Raw genomic sequence first — 20,123 nt, 5'->3', positions numbered from 1 at the left:
TGCCCGGCCCCCATGGACGACTTCGTAGTCATCTTCATCACCTTGCCACCGATAGCCATCCATGAAACCACGCAAGAGCAGGTGGTCCCGCACCTGCCCAGATTCCGGGTCCGCAATAAGGCTCTTCAGCTTGCATCTTCGACACGGACATCTTATCTCCGTCTCGTTCTTTTGAAGCATCTCGGCCTTCGCGGACCTCAAAAACCTATTCACGATGCCTTCGGTCATCGTGCGGACCATGGTCGCCTGCGGGGTAGAACAAAACGATATTTTAGAACCAAGAAAAAATTTGGCATGACTTTCCCTAAAAATAGGACCAAAAAGAATGCTTAATGCCAAAATTCTCGCCGAAACGGAAATGAATCAACATTCCAGCAAAATATTGGCAACTATCGCATTTCAAATACCGGTACACCTCCAAACACAAACACATATGCAACACCACAAACATATGCAACACCACGAACATACATAGATCTAGCTAGGCCATAAAAAGTGCATGTGCACATTGTTGTAGGGAGAACAACATAAATATAGCTTCCCCCCTTACTTACCTATCAAAACAAGGTAATTTAACCACTTAAATTGAATGAATCTACGGTGGAAATGAGGTGAAAAAGAGGAGGCACCCGAGACAAGGAGGAGGTGGAGAGAATGAAGTGGGGAGAAAGTGAGTGTGGGTAGGAGAGGCTGTCCAAAATATCTTGTTGCTGCCCACTTACTAATGGCGCACTAACTCTAAATGCGCCATTAGTAATCCAGGTTACTAATGGCGCACCTTCTGGTGGTGCGCCATTAGTAGTTTTGCAAAAAAAAACATACTAATGGCGCACTGTTCCACAGTGCGCCATTACTAATTTAAACTAGTAATGGCGCACGGTCGAACAGTGCGCCATTAGTAGTTTTGCAAAAAAAGGAATAAAAATATAATAAAAAACAACATTAGTGGCGCACTTTCCGACAGGTGCACCATTACTAGTTACAACTAGTAATGGCGCACTGTGTCTGGATGCGCCATTAGTATGTTTGGACAGGCGCACTAGTTCAATTTTTTTTTTATACTAATGGCGCACCCTGGGCCAGGTGCGCCATTAGTAGTTTCAGCTCTAATGGCGTATCAGAAGGTGGTGCGCCATTAGTATATACTAATGGCGCACCGCTTGTCTGGTGCGCCATTAGTGTCAATCCCATCTATAGCCCTTTTTCTAGTAGTGGGTAAGTCCTGTCCATTGTGTCCCTAAGAAGGGAGGTATTACTGTCGTTCCTAATGATAAAGATGAATTGATTCCACAAAGAATTATTATAGGTTATAGAATGGTAATTTTTGCAAATTAAATAAAGCTACTAAAAAAGATCATTACCCTTTGCCTTTCATTGATCAAATGCTAGAAAGATTATCCAAAGATAAACATTTTTGCTTTCTAGATGGTTACTCTGGCTTCTCTCAAATACCTGTGTCAGCTGATGATCAAGCAAAGACCACTTTTACTTGCCCTTTCGGTACTTTTTCTTATAGATGTATGCCTTTTGGTTTATGTAATGCACCTGCTACCTTTCAAAGATGCATGATGGCTATATTCTCTTACTTTTGTGAAAAGATTTGTGAGGTTTTCATGGATGATTTCTCCGTTTATGGATCCTTTTTTGATGATTGCTTGAGCAACCTTGATCGAGTTTTGCAGAGATGTGAAGAAACTAATCTTGTCTTGAACTGGGAGAAGTGCCACTTTATGGTTAATGAAGGTATTGTCTTGGGGCATAAAATTTCTGAAAGAGGTATTGAAGTTGATAAAGCTAAGGTTGACGCTATTGAAAAGATGCCGTGTCCCAAGGACATCAAAGGTATAAGAAGTTTCCTTGGTCATGCCGGTTTTTATAGGAGGTTCATTAAGGTCTTCTCAAAAATTTCTCGGCCTCTGACTAACCTATTACAAAAATATATTCCTTTTGTCTTTGATGATGACTGTGTAGAAGCATTTGAAATACTTAAGAAATCTTTGGTTTCTGCACCTATTGTTTAGCCACCTGATTGGAATTTACCATTTGAGATTATGTGTGATGCTAGTGATTATGCTGTAGGGCCTGTTCTAGGACAAAGAGTTGATAAGAAATTAAATGTTATCCAATATGCTAGTAAAACCCTAGACAGTGCCCAAAGAAATTATGCTACTACTGAAAAAGAATTTTTAGCAGTTGTATTTGCTTGTGATAAGTTCAGACCTTATATTGTTGATTCTAAAGTAACTATTCACACTGATCATGCTGCTGTTAAATATCTTATGGAAAAGAAAGATGCTAAACCTAGACTTATTAGATGGGTTCTCCTACTACAAGAATTTGATTTGCATATTATTGATAGAAAGGGAGCTGAGAACCCCGTTGCGGATAACTTGTCTAGGTTAGAGAATGTTCTTGATGACCCACTACCTATTGATGATAGCTTTCCTAATGAACAATTAAATGTCATAAATGCTTCTCGTACTGCTCCATGGTATGCTGATTATGCTAATTATATTGTTGCTAAATTTATACCACCTAGTTTCACATACCAGCAAAAGAAAAAGTTCTTCTATGATTTGAGACATTACTTTTGGGATGACCCACATCTTTATAAAGAAGGAGTAGATGGTATTATTAGACGTTGTGTACCTGAGCATGAACAGGAACATATATTACGCAAGTGTCACTCTGAGGCTTATGGAGGACACCACGCTGGAGATAGAACTGCACACAAGGTATTGCAATCCGGTTTTTATTGGCCTACTCTCTTCAAGGATGCCCGTAAGTTTGTCTTATCTTGCGATGAATGTCAAAGAATTGGTAACATTAGTAGACGTCAAGAAATGCCTATGAATTATTCGCTTGTTATTTTACCATTTGATGTTTGGGGCTTTGATTATATGGGACCGTTTCCTTCCTCTAATGGATACACACATATTTTAGTTGTTGTTGATTACGTTACTAAGTGGGTAGAAGCTATTCCAACTAGTAGTGTCGATGATAACACCTCTATTAAGATGCTCAAAGAAGTTATTTTTCCAAGGTTTGGAGTCCCTAGATACTTAATGACTGATGGTGGTTCACACTTTATTCATGGTGCCTTTCGTAAAATGCTTGCTAAGTATGATGTTAATCATAGAATTGCATCTCCTTATCATCCACAGTCTAGTGGCCAAGTAGAACTTAGAAATAGAGAGCTCAAATTAATTTTCCAAAGACCGTTAATAGATCTAGGAAGAATTGGTCCAAGAAACTTGATGATGCATTATGGGCTTATAGAACTGCATATAAAAATCCTATGGGTATTGAGGGAGTCCTGGATTAGGGGGTGTCCGGATAGCCGGACTATAACCTTTGGCCGGAGTCTTGGACTATGAAGATACAAGATTGAAGACTTCGTCCCGTGTCCGGATGGGACTTTCCTTAGCGTGGAAGGCAAGCTTGGCAATACGGATATGTAGATCTCCTCCCATTGTAACCGACTCTATGTAACCCTAGCCCTCTCCGGTGTCTATATAAACCGGAGGGTTTCAGTCCATAGGACGGACACACAATCATACCATAGGCTAGCTTCTAGGGTTTAGCCTCTCTGATCTCGTGGTAGATCTACTCTTGTACTACCCATATCATCAATATTAATCAAGCAGGACGTAGGGTTTTACCTCCATCAAGAGGGCCCGAACCTGAGTAAAACATTGTGTCCCCTGCCTCCTGTTACCATCCGGCCTAGATGCACAGTTCGGGACCCCCTACCCAAGATCCGCCGGTTTTGACACCGACATTGGTGCTTTCATTGAGAGTTCCTCTGTGTCGTCACCTTTAGGCCCGATGGCTCCTCCGATCGTCAACAACGATGCGGTCCAGGGTGAGACCTTTCTCCCCGGACAGATCTTCGTGTTCGGCGGCTTTACACTGCGGGCTAATTCGCTTGTCCATCTGGAGCAGATTGAAAGCTACGCCCCTGGCCGTCAGGTCAGATTTGGAAGTTTGAACTACACGGCTGACATCCGCGGAGACTTGATCTTCGACGGATCCGAGCCACAACCAAGCGTGCCACACTGTCACGATGGGCATGACTTAGCTCTACCGCCGAACAGTGCCCCGGAGGCCGCGCCCGCAACAGCTCCGACCCTTAGCTCGGAGCCAACTGCGCCGATCGAGGGCGGGTGGCTAGACACCACCTCGGGGGCTGTAGTCTCAACGGCGATCGAGCCAAACACCAGCTTTATCCTCTGCGAAGCCAGTGACTCCAAGGTGCCGGACCCTGCTCTGGACTCCGAACCCTCCGCGCCCTTGCCAATCGAATCCGATTGGGCGCCGATTGTGGAATTCACCGCCACAGATATCTTTCTACACTCGCCCTTCGGCGGCATTCTGAATTTACTAAGGCCTCTCTCTTTGTCAGGAGAGCCCTGGCCGGATTATGGCCAACAGGATTGGGATGCGGACAAGGAAGAAATTCGACGCCCACCCACCACCCACTTTGTAGCCACTGTTGACGATTTAAACGACATGCTTGACTTCGACTCCGAAGACATCGACAGCATGGACGACGATGTAGGAGGCAAACAGGAACCAGCGCCCACAGGGCACTGGACAGCCACCCCATTCTATGATGTATACATGGTGGACACACCCAAAGGAAACGACAAAGACGAATGGGAGGACACAACGAAGGGTCGTTCCTCCGAAAAGCAGTCAAAGCGGTGGTGTAAGCGCCGCTCCAAGCCCCGCCTCGATAGAGACAACGGTCATACAGACCCAGCCACAGAGCAGGGTGAGCCGGCGAATGATGAACATGGCATCGAGCAACCGTCCGAACAAGGCAACTTGGATAAACAAACCGCACAACCCGTCCCCGGCGAAGATAACAGTCCGGACGACCTCACGCCGGACAAGTTCCTGGAGCAGAAGAACCTCCACAAAAGGCTCGTCGCCACTGCGTGTAGCCTGAAAAAGCAGAAGCAGAAGCTCAAAACTGCGGAAGATGCACTCAGAATCAGGTGGAGCAAAGTACTCAACACCACAGACAAATACGACGATAGTCGCCACACAAAAAGCTACCCGAAGCGAAAGCTCCTTCCTGAATTTGATGAGGAGGCCTTAGAACCTCCGCAATCAACAAATAAGGAAGCCACCCGGTCGGATAAACGACCCCATGGCCAATATAGAGCGGCAAGAGGCGCCGCACACAAGCCATCACACGACCCACTCAAGGATTCGCATCAAAAAGATGGCCCAGCCAGATCTATCTACGGGCCAAGAAAGCAAGCTTTAGTAAGCAATACAACACAACAAACATCCGAACACTATGGCACGCCTAAATACAGGGGTGCCGCACACCCCCTATGTTTCACCGATGAGGTGCCGGACCATGAATTTCCAGCGGGATTCAAGCCCGTAAACATAGAGGCGTACGACGGAACGACAGACCCCAGAGTCTGGACTGAGGACTATATCCTCCATAGCCATATGGCCAGAGGAGACGACCTCCACGCCATAAAATACTTACCCCTCAAGCTCAAAGGGCCAGCCCGGCATTGGCTTAAAGGCCTTCCCGAAAACACTATTGGAAGTTGGGAAGAGCTCGAGGATGCTTTTCGGGCAAATTTTCAAGGGACCTATGTCCGACCTCCAGATGCAGACGATTTAAGTCATATAAATCAACAGCCCGGAGAGTGTGCCCGGTAACTCTGGAACAGATTTCTTACTAAAAAGAACCAGATAGTCGATTGTCCGGACGCCAAAGCCTTAGCAGCTTTCACACACAACGTTCGAGACGAATGGCTCGCCAGACACCTTGGCCAAGAAAAGCCAAGAACAATGGCCGCATTGACAAGCCTCATGACCCGCTTCTGCGCGGGAGAGGACAGCTGGTTGGCAAGATGCAGCACTAGTGACCCAAGTACATCTGAAGTCAGGGACGGAAACAGGAAACCGCGACGCAGCAAGGACCAGCGCCGGAATACAGGAAACAGCCCGAAGAGCACGGCAGTCAACGCCGGATTCAAAAGCCCTCGGCAGGGTCAGAAAAAGCTGCCCCTCAAGGATAACAGGGACGAGCTATCTAGCCTAAACAAAATCTTGGATAGAATATGTCAAATCCACAGCACTCCCGGGAAGCCCGCAAACCATACCCACAGAGAATGTTGGGTCTTCAAGCAATCCGACAAACTCAACGCCGAACACAAGGGGCTCGATACACCAAGTGTGGACGATGATGAACCCCACAAGCAAAGCATCGGGAAACAAAAGAATTTCCCACAAGAAGTCAAAATAGTAAACTTACTTCATGTGACAACAGGGAAAAACAGAGTGGCGCCTATAGAGATACGCGCCACGCGGCCTATCACAAAGGAGTCTCGCCACTGGTTGTTAAAACCGATGACCTTCGACCATCAGGATTACTCCGGAAGTATCCGAAATGCAGGTTGGACTGCCTTGGTATTAGATCTGATAATCGACGGATTCCACTTTACACAAGTCCTGATGGACGGCGGCAGTGGTCTAAACGTGCTATATCATGACACAGTCCGCAAAATGGGGATGGACCCAACAAAACTTCGCCATAGCAACACTTCCTTCAAAGGAGTAACATCAGGCCCGGATGCCCATTGTACGGGTTCTCTCCTGCTAGAAGTAATGTTCGGTTCCCCCGATAACTTCCGCCGCGAAAAGCTAACCTTCCATATCGCCCCATTTTCAAGTGGCTATCAAGCATTACTGGGACGTGAAGCTTTCGCCCGCTTTAACGCGATACCGCATTATGCATCTCTCACACTTAAGATGCCCGGTCCACGAGGCATCATCTCACTAAAGGGAAACACTAAATGTTCCTCACGCGCAGAAGACTATGCGGCTGCCTTGACAGCCACACATTAAAACAGCTTCACCAAGAAAAGCATCTAACAGGTCATTAAGACCATGGACATGGCTAGGCGAGTCCGGAGCAAACTTATAATTGATAAAGGTTTTTGTAGCCGTACACCCCTATACAAGGGGCTCCGCATATGTAAAATAAGCAACAATAAGGCTCAATTTTCCCCATCTTGAATTATACTTTGTTTACTTAGTACAACATATATTTCGCATGGCTATTCTTCTTTCAACTAAGTTCCTCTCTTTTACAGATGAACACCGTGCTACACCCGTCCAGGACACGACGCAACGGAGACACAGGCGCAGACGTGCAGCAGGGACCCGTCCCAAGGATTCTCTTTAGATTAAGACTCTGCGTAAACCTTTTTCAATGTCTCTTGTTGATGCACATCCCCCGGATTCACAGTATAACCGAGGAGGAGGCTGGCGTCTTGGCATGTGGCCACGTCAGAATTTCGCACGTACCTGGACACTAGGGGCTTATTATCATGGGCACTGCTCAGCCCGTTTTTATAAAGACCGAATACCTTAGGGAGTGTTCGGCGTCGCGAGTTTGGCCTTATATGCATCAGCTCCGAATCATGTCTTTGGTAAAATGTTGGGTTTGCCTGGCTCCTGTGTTTTGCTGCCTTACGTTCTGCTCTATCGGCTAAGGCGGCACCAGGAGAACTACTGCTATTGTGCCCCAGTTCAGCCAGGCGAGCACCTCAGTAGAGAAAGCCGAAAACTGACTGTCATGATATAGCGTGAGACTGGTCAACCACTCGATGACCTATCGGAGTCTTCGGGATTCCTCCACATTAACGAAGGGCCGTTTCCCGGCCAGGCACACACGCGCCCCGAGTTCGGGCGAGCGCGGCGCCACCAGGGGCTATATAGTAGCCCCCCTGTCAAACTACTATGGCTAAGTGAAAGTGATAAAGCATTATAGTCCGATTGCCTAGTTCACTGCGCTATCACCTCCTTCATGGACCAAGATGTTGGATCAAGTGTGAGAATGCGCCTTCTGCGAACACTCCCGCATTATATGCATGGGGGCTGAAGCCGACGACTGCCATCTTTCAGATTATATACACATATACCTCAACAGCCGCACAGGAGGCATTATAATACATGCAGGAACAAGTATAAAAAGCTTCTACAATTCATCAAAATATTGTTTTACAATAATACATGTTATTCGAACATAATATCCTTCGAGCACTACATCTCTATCAAACGAGCGCGTTGTAGAACTTCCTGAAAATAGTGCTCAGCAGGTATTCGGCCTCCGTCCGTATCTTGGGATGCAACAGCGACGGCCTCCATCTCCGCCCAATATGTCTTGACACGGGCAAGGGCCATCCGCGCACCCTTTATGCATGTTGACCTATTCATCGCATTGATATGCGGCACTGCACCAAGGAACTGCTGCACCAAGCTAAAATAACTGTTTGGCTTTGGCCTTTCTGGCCACAGATGATCCATGACATCCTTCATGGCGAGTCCTAACAACGTATTCAGTTCGGCCCATTCGGCCAAACGATCGGTCTACGGAAGCGGACGCTCCGGATTGTTGAACTGTGACGAGAAGAGCTTTTCGACTTCGCTATCTTTCTGATCTCGAAAATGTTCGGCCGCATCAGCGGCACTCGCAGCTAAATCCAGATATGCGTCCGCCGAACTCCACATCCGATCCAACGGAGCGTATTTAGGATCTCCGAACTTCATCCGCAGCATAAAGGGCTTTCCAGCCACGATATCTCCGGCCTGACGGAGCTCCTCCTTCATCGCTCTCATCGCAGAACGAGCATCCTTGGCCGCTGTAGTGGCCTTGTCCAGGTCTGTCCGCTCCGCCCGATCTTCTTTTTCAAGAAGCTTGCAGCGGTCAGCAGCGTTCTTTAACTTCACAGCCATTTCGGCCATTTCCTTCTTGCTTAGGCAGTGAGCAGCCTGTTCGGCTTTCAGCTCTTCAATTGCCTTTACGGCAGCCGCATCACTTCTCCTGGCTTGCTCCTTGGCTCGGGCAAGTTCCGCCCGAAGGTTCTCCATGGCAGCGGCCCCATCTGCATCAAGTGCACACGCTGTAAGATACTGGCATCAAGCTCCTCTTACCAGGTGTCTCCGGAGAAATTACATACCTTGTGCCTCGTCAAGCCGCTTGTTGACAAGCGCGATGTCAGCATCTGCCATGTCAAGTTGTCGCGTTAGCTCGGCAAATTCATCAGTCCGTCTGGCCTCCGGACACTTCGCCACCTACATAGGAAGGCGGCAAAATTACACCTGGGACTATGATCCTCTACGTGCTGTCGTCTTCGACAACACATAGAGTCTCAGGGGCTACTATCTACACAGGGCGCATCTTATATGCAGAACTGTCAAAAGGTACATCACCTCGCGTACCTCAAAACCTGTCAGCAAACTCCTGACGGCCTCGTGCAACCCACTTTCAGCGGACGAAATCCTTTCAATTGCCATACCCATCAACGTACGGTGTTCCTCTGAGATAGACGCTCGCCCTAACAGATCCTTCAGTTCATCCGACCGAGCACCAGGCGGTGCCGGACTCGTTTGATGGCCTTTTTCAAAGACCGGACATGGATGGCCTTGGGGGGCCATATGACTGCCTTCCGACCCTGCCAGATTCGGAGAAACCCTTCGCGATGATACCTCAAGATCGCCCGCCTCATAAGGCGGTACGGCAGGGGGAGGCGTTCTGCTCTCCATCATCTCCGGAAGAAGATCCACCGAAGAAGAGCTCTGCTGAGAAGGACTGAGATCCGAACTACAAGGTAAAATTTTGGTTATTTTCCTCAGAAATAATACAAGGATTTCTCTCATTTTAAACCTCCCCTCTCTACTTACGGCTCGGTGGAGGGCTGATCCCCTTGAGGGCATAGTACGGCCGATGCATCCCCCAACACAGGACCCTCTGGCGAAGATTTCTTCCCCCGCTTTGAGACCATGGACTCCGGGTCTTCAGAGGCAGTCCTCTTCCTCCCCTGAGTAGAGGAATTTTCGATTCCTCCTTTCCAGACAGCCTCCTTCGGGGATGCAGCAGCTTCATTATCCCCCCTTCGCTTTCTTCCGAAGGCACGATCTCCAGCATCCTGGTTAACACGGGATCCGGTGAGGTCTCGGGAAGGGGGGTCGGACACCTGATTAACTTCGCCTTCGCTACCCACTCCTGTTTCAAAGACAACTCTTTTAAGGGTGATGTTGTGATAAATGAACGGATGGTGTGTCCGGGCACAGGGCTACTTACTTGAGTATCCGGATGACTGCAGCTCAGACCTATGTCCTCCTAGAATCCGGACACACTACGTGTGGTCCGAAGAACAATTTGTACATTTCCACGGGCGTCATGCCAAGAAAATGTTGGAGAAATCGTGGTCCCTCCGGGTTGAACTCCCACAGGCGGAGGGGGCGACGTTTGCAGGGAAGAACTCGGCGAATTAACATAACCTGCGTCACCATGACCAGACTGATGTCTCTTTCTAGGAGATCTCGGATGCGGCCCTGTAACAGGGGCACGTCCTTTGCCGACCCCCAGTCCAGCCCCTTATTGACCCATGACGCCAGTCGTGGCGGGGGACCCGAGCGGAAAGCAGGCAGCGCCACCCACTTGGTGCTCATGGGAGCTGTGATATAAAACCACTCTTGTTGCCATAAGTTGAACTCCTCTTGAAAAGAGCCCTCGGGCCATGGAGCGTCAGCATTCTTGCTTATAACAGCGCCTCTGCACTCCGCGTGCTGTCCCTCAATCATCTTCGGCTCTACTTTAAAGGTCTTAAGCCACAGTCCGAAGTGAGGAGTAATACGGAGGAAGGCTTCACACACGACAATGAACGATGAGATGTGAAGGATGGACTCCGGGGCTAAGTCGTGAAATTCCAGCCCATAATAAAACATGAGCCCCCTCACGAAGGGATCCGTCGCGAAGCCTAGCCCTCGGAGGAAGTGAGACACGAACACCACGCTCTCACCAAGCTTGGGAGTAGGAATAACCTCCCTGTGAGCAGGCAACCTATGCGAGATTTCACCGGTAAAAAACCTGGCTTCTCTCAGCTTTAGCACGTCTTCCTCCGTGACGGAGGAAGCCGTCCATCGGCGTCGAAGGTCGGAGCCGGACATCATCGAAGGTCCGAAGCGCCTGAAATCTGGGGCCTTGGGTGTTGGAACTCAAGGCGAAGGGTGAATTAGATTAAGATCAAAAGAAAGGAGTAAGGCCTTGGTCTCTTTATAAGAGGTTGAATACCAAGAGCCCTCCCCGTGACCGTTTGGGACTCGCCTTTGATCGAGGAGACACACCAACGGGCACGATTGGGTTACCCACGTCCGTATTGATGAGAATCCCGTAAATAAAGGGGACATGATCTCTGCTTCGACAAGATGTGCCAAGGAAACCGCCTTGCAAAACGCGCTGAGGTGGGACAGTAAAAACGGTTCAAATAAAGGCTTGGCTGTGGCGTGATGACACGCTACGGAATACATCAGCAGATTAGACTTGTGTAAATATTATTCTCTCTATGGCAGTATGTGGAACTTATTTTGCAGATTCGGACACTATCCTTGTATTCAAAATCTTCTATGAAGTATTCGGAGGAGGAACCCGCCTTGCAATGCCGAAGACAATCTGCGCGCCGGACTCGTCGTCATTGAAGCCTGGTTCAGGGGCTACTGAGGGAGTCCTGGATTAGGGGGTGTCCAGATAGCTAGACTATAACCTTTGGCCGGACTCTTGGACTATGAAGATACAAGATTGAAGACTTCGTCCCGTGTCCGGATGGGACTTTCCTTGGCGTGGAAGGCAAGCTTGGCAATACGGATATGTAGATCTCCTCCCATTGTAACTGACTCTGTGTAACCCCTAGCCCTCTCCGGTGTCTATATAAACCAGAGGGTTTTAGTCCATAGGACGGACATATAATCATACCATAGGCTAGCTTCTAGGGTTTAGCCTCTCTGATCTCGTGGTAGATCTACTCTTGTACTACCCATATCATCAATATTAATCAAGCAGGACGTAGGGTTTTACCTCCATCAAGAGGGCCCGAACCTGGGTAAAACATTGTGTCCCCTGCCTCCTGTTACCATCCGGCCTAGACGCACAGTTCAGGACCCCCTACCCGAGATCCGCCGGTTTTGACACCGACAGGTATGTCTCCATATAAAATGGTTTATGGTAAAGCATGTCACTTACCTCTCGAATTAGAAGATAAGGCATATTGGGCTATTAAAGAGCTCAACTATGACTTTAAACTTGCCAGTGAAAAGAGGTTATTTAACATTAGCTCACTTGATGAATGGAGAACCCAAGCCTATGAAAATGCCAAGCTGTTTAAAGAAAAAGTTAAAAGATGGCATGACAAAAGGTAGAAAAGCGTGAGTTTAATGTAGGTGATTATGGATTTCTATACAACTCTCATTTAAGATTTTTTTAGGAAAACTTATCTCTAAATGGGAAGGCCCTTACGTCATCGAGGAGGTCTGTCGTTCCGATGCCATAAAAATCAACAACTTCGAAGGCACAAATCCGAGGGTGGTGAACGGTCAAAGAATCAAACATTATATCTCAGGTAACCCTATAAATGTTGAAACTAATGTTATTGAAACCGTAACCCTGGAGGAATACATAAGAGACACTTTACGGAACGTTTCAGACTCTGAAAAGGAATAGGTACGTGGTACGGTAAGTAAATCGACTCCAAAACAGTTCTAATGGCAATTTTTCTCCGTTTTGGATTATTGAAGAAAATAGAAAATAAGAAGTAGACCGGAAAGGACACGAGGCTTCCACGAGGGTGGAGGGCGCGCCCTACCCCCCTGGGCGTGCCCCCTGCCTCGTGGGCAGTGAGGGAGTCCTGGATTAGGTGGTCCTCGGACAGCCGGACTATATACTTTGGCCAGACTGTTGGATTATGAAGATACAAGATTGAAGACTTCGTATCGTGTCCGGGTGGGACTCTCCTTTGCGTGGAAGGCAAGCTTGGTAATTCGGATATGTAGATCTCCTCCCTTGTAACTGACTCTGTGTAACCCTAGCCCCCCGGTGTCTATATAAACCGAAGGGTTTTAGTCCATAGGACAACAACAATCAGACCATAGGCTAGCTTCTAGGGTTTAGCCTCTCCGATCTCGTGGTAGATCAACTCTTGTAATACTCATATCATCAAGATAAATCAAGCAGGAAGTAGGGTATTACCTCCATCGAGAGGGCCTGAACCTGGGTAAACATTGTGTCCCCCGCCTCCTGTTACCATCCGCCTTAGACGCACAGTTCGGGACCCCCTACCCGAGATCCGCCGGTTTTGACACCGACATTGGTGCTTTCATTGAGAGTTCCACTGTGCGTCACCATAAGGCCTGATGGCTCCTTCGATCATCAGCAACAATGCGATCCAGGGTGAGGTTTTCCTCCCCGGACAGATCTTCGTATTCGGCGGCTTCATACTACCGGCCAGCTCGCTCAGGCATCTAGAGCAGATCGAGAGCTACACCCCTGGCCATCAGGTCAGGTTTGGAAGCTTGAACTATACCGCTGACATCCGCGGAGACTTGATGTTTGATGGATTCGAACCCATGTCAGGTGCGCCACACAGTCACGATGAGCATGATTTAGCTCTACCATCGGACAGTGTTCGGGAGATCACACCTGTAACTACTCCGGCCCTCAATCCGGAACAGATCGCGCCATCCGAGGACGGGTTGATGGACCCTGCCACGGAGGCCGCACAATCAGCGGCGATAGAGCCAAATACTGACTTCACCTCCCATGAGACCTGTGTTGTCGTACACTCGGATTCATCCCCGGCCACAGACTCTGAACCGCTCGCGTACGTGCCCATCCAATCTGATTGGGCACCGATCATGGAGTTCACCTCCGCAGATATCTTTCAGCAGTCGCCCCTAGGCGACGTGCTAAACTCATTACGGTCTCTCTCCTTGTCAGGAGACCCTTGGCCGAACTATGTCCGGCTCGAGTGGGAAGCGGACGGTGAAGAAATTCGTTCCCCACCCACCACCCACTTAGTAGCCACCTCGACGACCTAACCGACATGCTCGACTTCGACTCCCAAGACATCGACGGTATGGACGACGATGCGGGAGACAAACAGGAACCACCGCCCACAGGGCGCTGGACTGCCACCTTATCGTATGATATATACATGGTGGACACCCCCAAATAAAGCGATGGCAATAAGGCAACGGAGGATTATCTCTCAGAGAAGCAATCCAAGAACCAGCGTCATCGGCGCCGCTCAGCCCCGCCATAGCAAAAACAGCGATACCGGCACAGGAGAAAATAACGCGGCAAATAGTGCCGCAGACGAAGACAATCCCCTCCAGCCAGGCTTTGAGCAGGAGGACGGGCAAGCCAGCCCTAAGGAACAGGCAGCAGACGGAGAATCAGAGGATGAAATTACATGCCTCTCTCCGAAGACGAGGTGAGCCTCGACGACACAGAATTTATCATGCCTGAGGATCCCGTTGAACAGGAGCGCTTGAAGCGCCGGCGTATTGCCACAGCAAAAATCCTGAAGAAAAAGCAACAACAGCTTCAAGCTGAGCAAGATCTGCTAGCGGATAGATGGACTGAGGTCCTGGCAGCCGAGGAACATAAACTCGAACGCCCAATCAAAAGTTTCCCAAAGCGCAGGCTGCTACCCCAACTTGAAGAGGAAGCACTAAAGCCCGCGCTTCCACCGTATGATGCGGAAGACCGACCACCTCGTGGCCGGGACAAAATGGCATCCAAGCCCGAAGTCTAGCCCGCACCCCATCGCCAGCCAAACAAAAATAGCAAGGCCCGGGGTAACACGCATGACCTGCGAGACGTATTGGAAAACAAAGCAGGACACAAAAGATCGATCTTCGGATCACGAGGGCGTGCCCCAACACATGACAACGACCATCATGCCGGATATACCAAAAGCAAATCCGGCCGGGCCGAACATAGCAGACAAGACTTGTACGAAATGCCTCGTGACATAGCCCAACACAGAGGCGCCGCACACCCCCTATGCTTCACTGATGAAGTAATGGAACATGAATTCCTAGATGGGTTAAACCCGTGAATATTGAATCATACGATGGTACTACTGACCCCGCGATATGGATAGAGGATTTCTTCCTCCACATTCACATGGCCCACGGGGATGATCTACACGCCATCAAGTACCTCCCATTGAAACTCAAAGGACCAGCTCGGTATTGGCTAAATAGCTTGCCAGCAAACTCCATCAGAAGTTGGGAGAACCTGGCAAACACATTCCTGGACAACTTCCAGGGCACTTATGTGCGACCACCGGATGCTGATGATTTAAGTCACATAATCCAACAGCCCGAAGAGCCAGTCAGGAAATTTTGGACTCGGTTCCTAACCAAAAAGAACCAAACTATGGACTGTCCAGATGCCGAAGCCCTAGCGGCCTTTAAGCCTAACATCCGTGATTAGTGGCTCGCCAGACATCTCGGCCAAGAGAAGCCAAAGTCCACGGCAGCCCTCACAACACTCATGACCCGCTTCTGCGTGGGTGAGGATAGCTGGTTGGCCCGTAGCAACAACACAGCAAGCAACCCTGGCACATCAGAGGCTAGAGACAGCAACGACAAGCCACGTCGCAACAGATACAAGCACCACAACAATGACGATAACGCCGAAGACACATCAATCAATGACGGATTCAGTGGCTCTAAATCCGGTCAGCGGAAAAAGCCGTTCAAAAGAAACAATTCGGGCCCGTCCAGTTTGGACCACATACTCGACCGCTCGTGTCAAATTCACGGCACCCCCGATAAGCCAGCCAACCACACCAACAGAGAATGCTTGGTGTTCAAACAGGCCGGCAAGTTGAATGCCAAAAGCAAGGAAAAGGGGCTGCATAGCGACAACGAGGAGGAGCCCCGGCCGCCGAACACAGGAAGACAGAAGAAATTTCCTCCCCAAGTGAAAACGGTGAACATGATATACGCAACCCATATCCCCAAGAGGGAACGGAAGCGTGCACTCAGGGACGTCTACAAGATGGAGCCAGTCGCCCCAAAGTTCAACCCATGGTCTTCTTGTCCGATCACTTTTGATCGCAAGGACTACCACACTAGTATCCGTCATGGCGGTTCTGCCGCATTGGTCCTTGATCCTATCATTGACGGATTCCACCTCACTCGAGTCCTTATGGACGGTGGCAGCAGCCTGAACCTCCTTTATTAGGATACTGTGCGCAAAATGGTATAGACCCCTTGAGGATCAAATCCACAAGAACTACCTTCAAAGGTGTCATACCAGGTGTAGAGGCCTGTTGCACGGGCTCAATCACACTGGAAGTGGTCTTCAGCTCTCCGGATATCTTCTGAAGCAAAGAGTTGATCTTCGATATCGTCCCCTTCCACAGTGGCTATCACACACTACTTGGACGAACCACATTCGCTAGATTCAATGCGGTACCGCATTATGCATACCTCAAGCTCAAAATGCCAGGACCTTGCGGGGTTATAACAGTTAATGAAAACACAGAACGCTCGCTCCACATGGAGGATCACACTGCGGCCCTTGCAGCAGCAGAAGTGCAAAGCAGCCTTTTGAGGCAAACCGCCAATTCGGCGACAAAGTCCACAGACACATTCAAGCGAGTCCAGAATAACCTGCAACAGGATCACCAGGCGCGTTCAGAGCTCGCCTAGCAATTCGGCCTCCGTCCTAGTCCCAGTCAAGCGACGAAATTTGCGCCACACGTACATAACTACACACTAAAGATACCATGGGTATAGGCGGAGGCACGGCTATGGAACGTCCCACTATGCGGTTCAACTGCCTCAGGACCAGTATATCTTTATCACTTTCTTCCTTTCAGGACCCTATTCTCTGGAGGCCCTCTCCGATAGCTAGATCGTCAGACCCATCACGGGAGGGAAGCACCAAGGGAGCAAGAAGCTTTGGCGTACAAGGGAATCCCCAGGTGGTCTCTCATAACGATCGTTATACCTGTTTTACATACCCGCACGCAGCTCGCCCTTGGATCGGACATGTCAGATAGTCCCATTTTTGCTTATTGTACTACTTATGCACACATTCTTTGACGTATTCTCTAAATAACAATGCACATCATCAGCTTATTATTGCATTTCTTCATCCCCTTTTTTTTTCTTTTTTTCCTTGTTTGTTTATTCACGACAAGTTGCCGCCATACATTCTGGTACGTTCAGTACGCCAGGGGCTTCGGTGTACTCCATAACACGACAAGAAAAGTCCGAACACTTTCGACAGTGTGGCACCCCGAACTTATATCATTATGTGCATCAGCTCCGAATCATGTCTTGGGTCAATAGTTGGGTTTGCCCGGCTCCCATGTTTTGGTGCCTTACGTTCCGCTATATCGGTAAGGTAGCACTAGGAGAACTACTGTGATTGTGTCCCGGTTCTTCCGGATGAGCACCTCAGTAGAGAAAGCCGAAAACTGACTATCATGATAAGGCGAGAGATGGTCGCTGTTCGAGAGGTCCCAGATCCCTAAATATTTTTTCCGCTTTAGGCGAGGAGTTGGCCTTGTCCAATTTAGGCGTTCATAGCGCCCCAAGTTCGGCCTTCCGAATACTAGGGGCTTTGCCAAATATCATGATAAAGCTTTATAGTCCGATTGCCTGGTTCGTTGTGCTGAACACCTCCTTCGAAGGACCCAAAATTGGGATAGAGAGTGATCATATTTATCCCGAACACCTCAGTACTAGCTACATGGGGGCAGAAGCAGACGACTAGCCAACTCTCAGATTTTATAAAACGGCCGCACAGAAGGTAATATTTTAAATCAACAAGCGTTATATAGCGCACATGAACTCATTTTCATATCACATGATCACATGAGTACATTCATTCAAATATTATATCCTTAGAACATTCCTCCGCCACAAGGCGGGCACCCTTCAGGACACTGTCATAATACTTTTAGGGGCGGCGATGCTCCTTGCCCTCCAGCGGCCCCTCCTTCACCAGTTTGTCGGCGTCCATCTTTGCCCAGTGCACTTTCGCTCGGGCCAAAGCCCTGTGCGCACCCTCAATGCAGACAGACTGCTTTATGACTTCAAGCCGTGGGCAGGCATTCACAAGCCGCCTCACCAGGCCGAAGTAGCTGCCAGGCAGGGGCTCACCAGGCCACATCCGGACTATGAGGCCCTTCATGGCCTGTTCGGCCGCCTTGGGAAGCTCGACCAGTTGCTTCAACTGGTCGCTCAAGGGCACCGGATATTCGGTCCTAGTATACTGAGACTAGAACAACTTCTCCGTCGAGCTCCCTTCCTCGGCCCGGTAAAATCCTGCGGCATCGGACACACTGCGGGGAAGATCTACGAATGCCCCTGGAGAGCTCCAAACTCAGGTAAGTAAAAGGAAAGTTTCCTTCACATGCTTGCTTTGCATAATGAATTCCTTACCCGCCGCTATCTTCTGGACCGCCTAAAGCTCCTGGAGGGCCCTGTGGGCTTCGGCCTTGGCAGCTTTTGCGTTTTCAAGGGCCTTCGCAAGCTCAAACCCTTGTGTCTTGATAACCCACAAGTATAGGGGATCGCAACCGTTTTCGATAAGTAAGAGTGTCGAACCCAACGAGGAGCTAAAGGTAGAACAAATATTCCCTCAAGTTCTATCGACCACCGATACAACTCTACGAACGCTTGACGTTCGCTTTACCTAGAACAAGTATGAAACTAGAAGTACTTTGTAGGTGTTGTTGGATAGGTTTGCAAGATAATAAAGAGAAAGTAAATAAAAGGTAGGGGCTGTTGTAAGTAAAGAAGCAATAAAGTAAATATAGCGAGTGTGGTAAAGTGGTGGTAGGAGTTGTGAATTTGCCCCTAAGAAATTGACTACTTTACTAGACAAATAACAAGTATTATCTGGGAGAGGCCACTACTAGCATGTCATCCCTGATTTGGAATTCTATGCACTTATGATTGGAACTATTAGAAAGCATCCGCAACTACTAATATTCATTAAGGCAAAACCCAGCCATAGCATTAAGATATATTAGTCCCCCTTCAATCCCGTATGCATCAATTTCTATGCTAGGTTGAAGCTTCTGTCACTCTTGCCCTCCAATACATAGTCCTATCAACATACAGCTAATCCCTAGGGTGTGATCCACGCGCGCAATCATATGATGGGCACCAAAGGACATCAACATAACCACAAGCAAATTAAATCAATCATGGCAATTCATCAACCACCGATAGGACAGCGAAAATCTACTCAGACATCATAGGATGGCAACACATCATTGGATAATAATCTGAAGCATAAAGCACCATGTTCAAGTAGAGGGTACAACGGGTTGCGGGAGAGCGGACTGCTGTAGATAGAGGGGGGAAGGTGATGGAGATGTTGGTGAAGATGGTGGAGGTGTTGGTGTAGATCGTGGTGATGATGATGGCCCCGGTGGTACTCCGGTGCCACCGGAAGCGAGGGGGAGAGAGCCCCTTCCTTCTTCTTCTTCCTTGACCTCCTCCCTAGATGGGAGAAGGGTTTCCCCTCTGGTCCATGGCCTCCATGGCACGGGAGGGGCGAGAGCCCCTCTGAGATTGGATCCGTCTCTCTGTCTCTCTCTGTTTCTGCGTTCTCAAATTCTTCCCTTTCAACGTTTCTTATATTCCCGGAGATCCGTAACTCCGATTGGGCTGAAATTTTAACACGATCTCTATCTGGATATTAGCTTTCTTGCGACGAAAGAAGGGCATCAACCGCCTTACGAGTGGAACACGAGGGTCAGGGACATGCCCAGGGGGTAGGCACTACCCCCTGCCTCGTGGCCACCTCGGGCACCGTCTCGCGTGGATTTTTCTTCCCAAAAATCATATATATTCCAAAAAATCTTCGTCAGTTTTTATCCCGTTTGGACTCCGTTTGAAATGGATATTCTGCGAAACAAAAAACATGCAACAAACAGGAACTGGCAATGGGCACTGGATCAATATGTTAGTCCCAAAAATAGTATAAAAAGTTGCCAAAAGTATATGAAAGTTGAATAGTATTGGCATGGAACAATAAAAAATTATAGATACGACGGAGACGTATCAGCATCCCCAAGCTTAATTCATGCTCGTCCTCGAGTAGGTAAATGATAAAAAAGTTAATTTTTGATGTGGAATTCTACCTAGCATAATATTGATCATATGTCTAATCATGGCATGAATATTAAGACACAAGTGATTCAAAGCAATAGTCTATCATTTGACATAAAAACAATAATACTTCAAGCCCACTAATAAAGCAATCATGT

The sequence above is a fragment of the Triticum dicoccoides genome, chromosome 7A (genome assembly GCF_002162155.2).
Source record: "Triticum dicoccoides isolate Atlit2015 ecotype Zavitan chromosome 7A, WEW_v2.0, whole genome shotgun sequence".
Classification (NCBI taxonomy): domain Eukaryota; kingdom Viridiplantae; phylum Streptophyta; class Magnoliopsida; order Poales; family Poaceae; genus Triticum; species Triticum dicoccoides.
The sequence above is the reverse complement of the archived record's forward strand: the minus strand, read 5'-3'. Positions refer to the sequence as shown.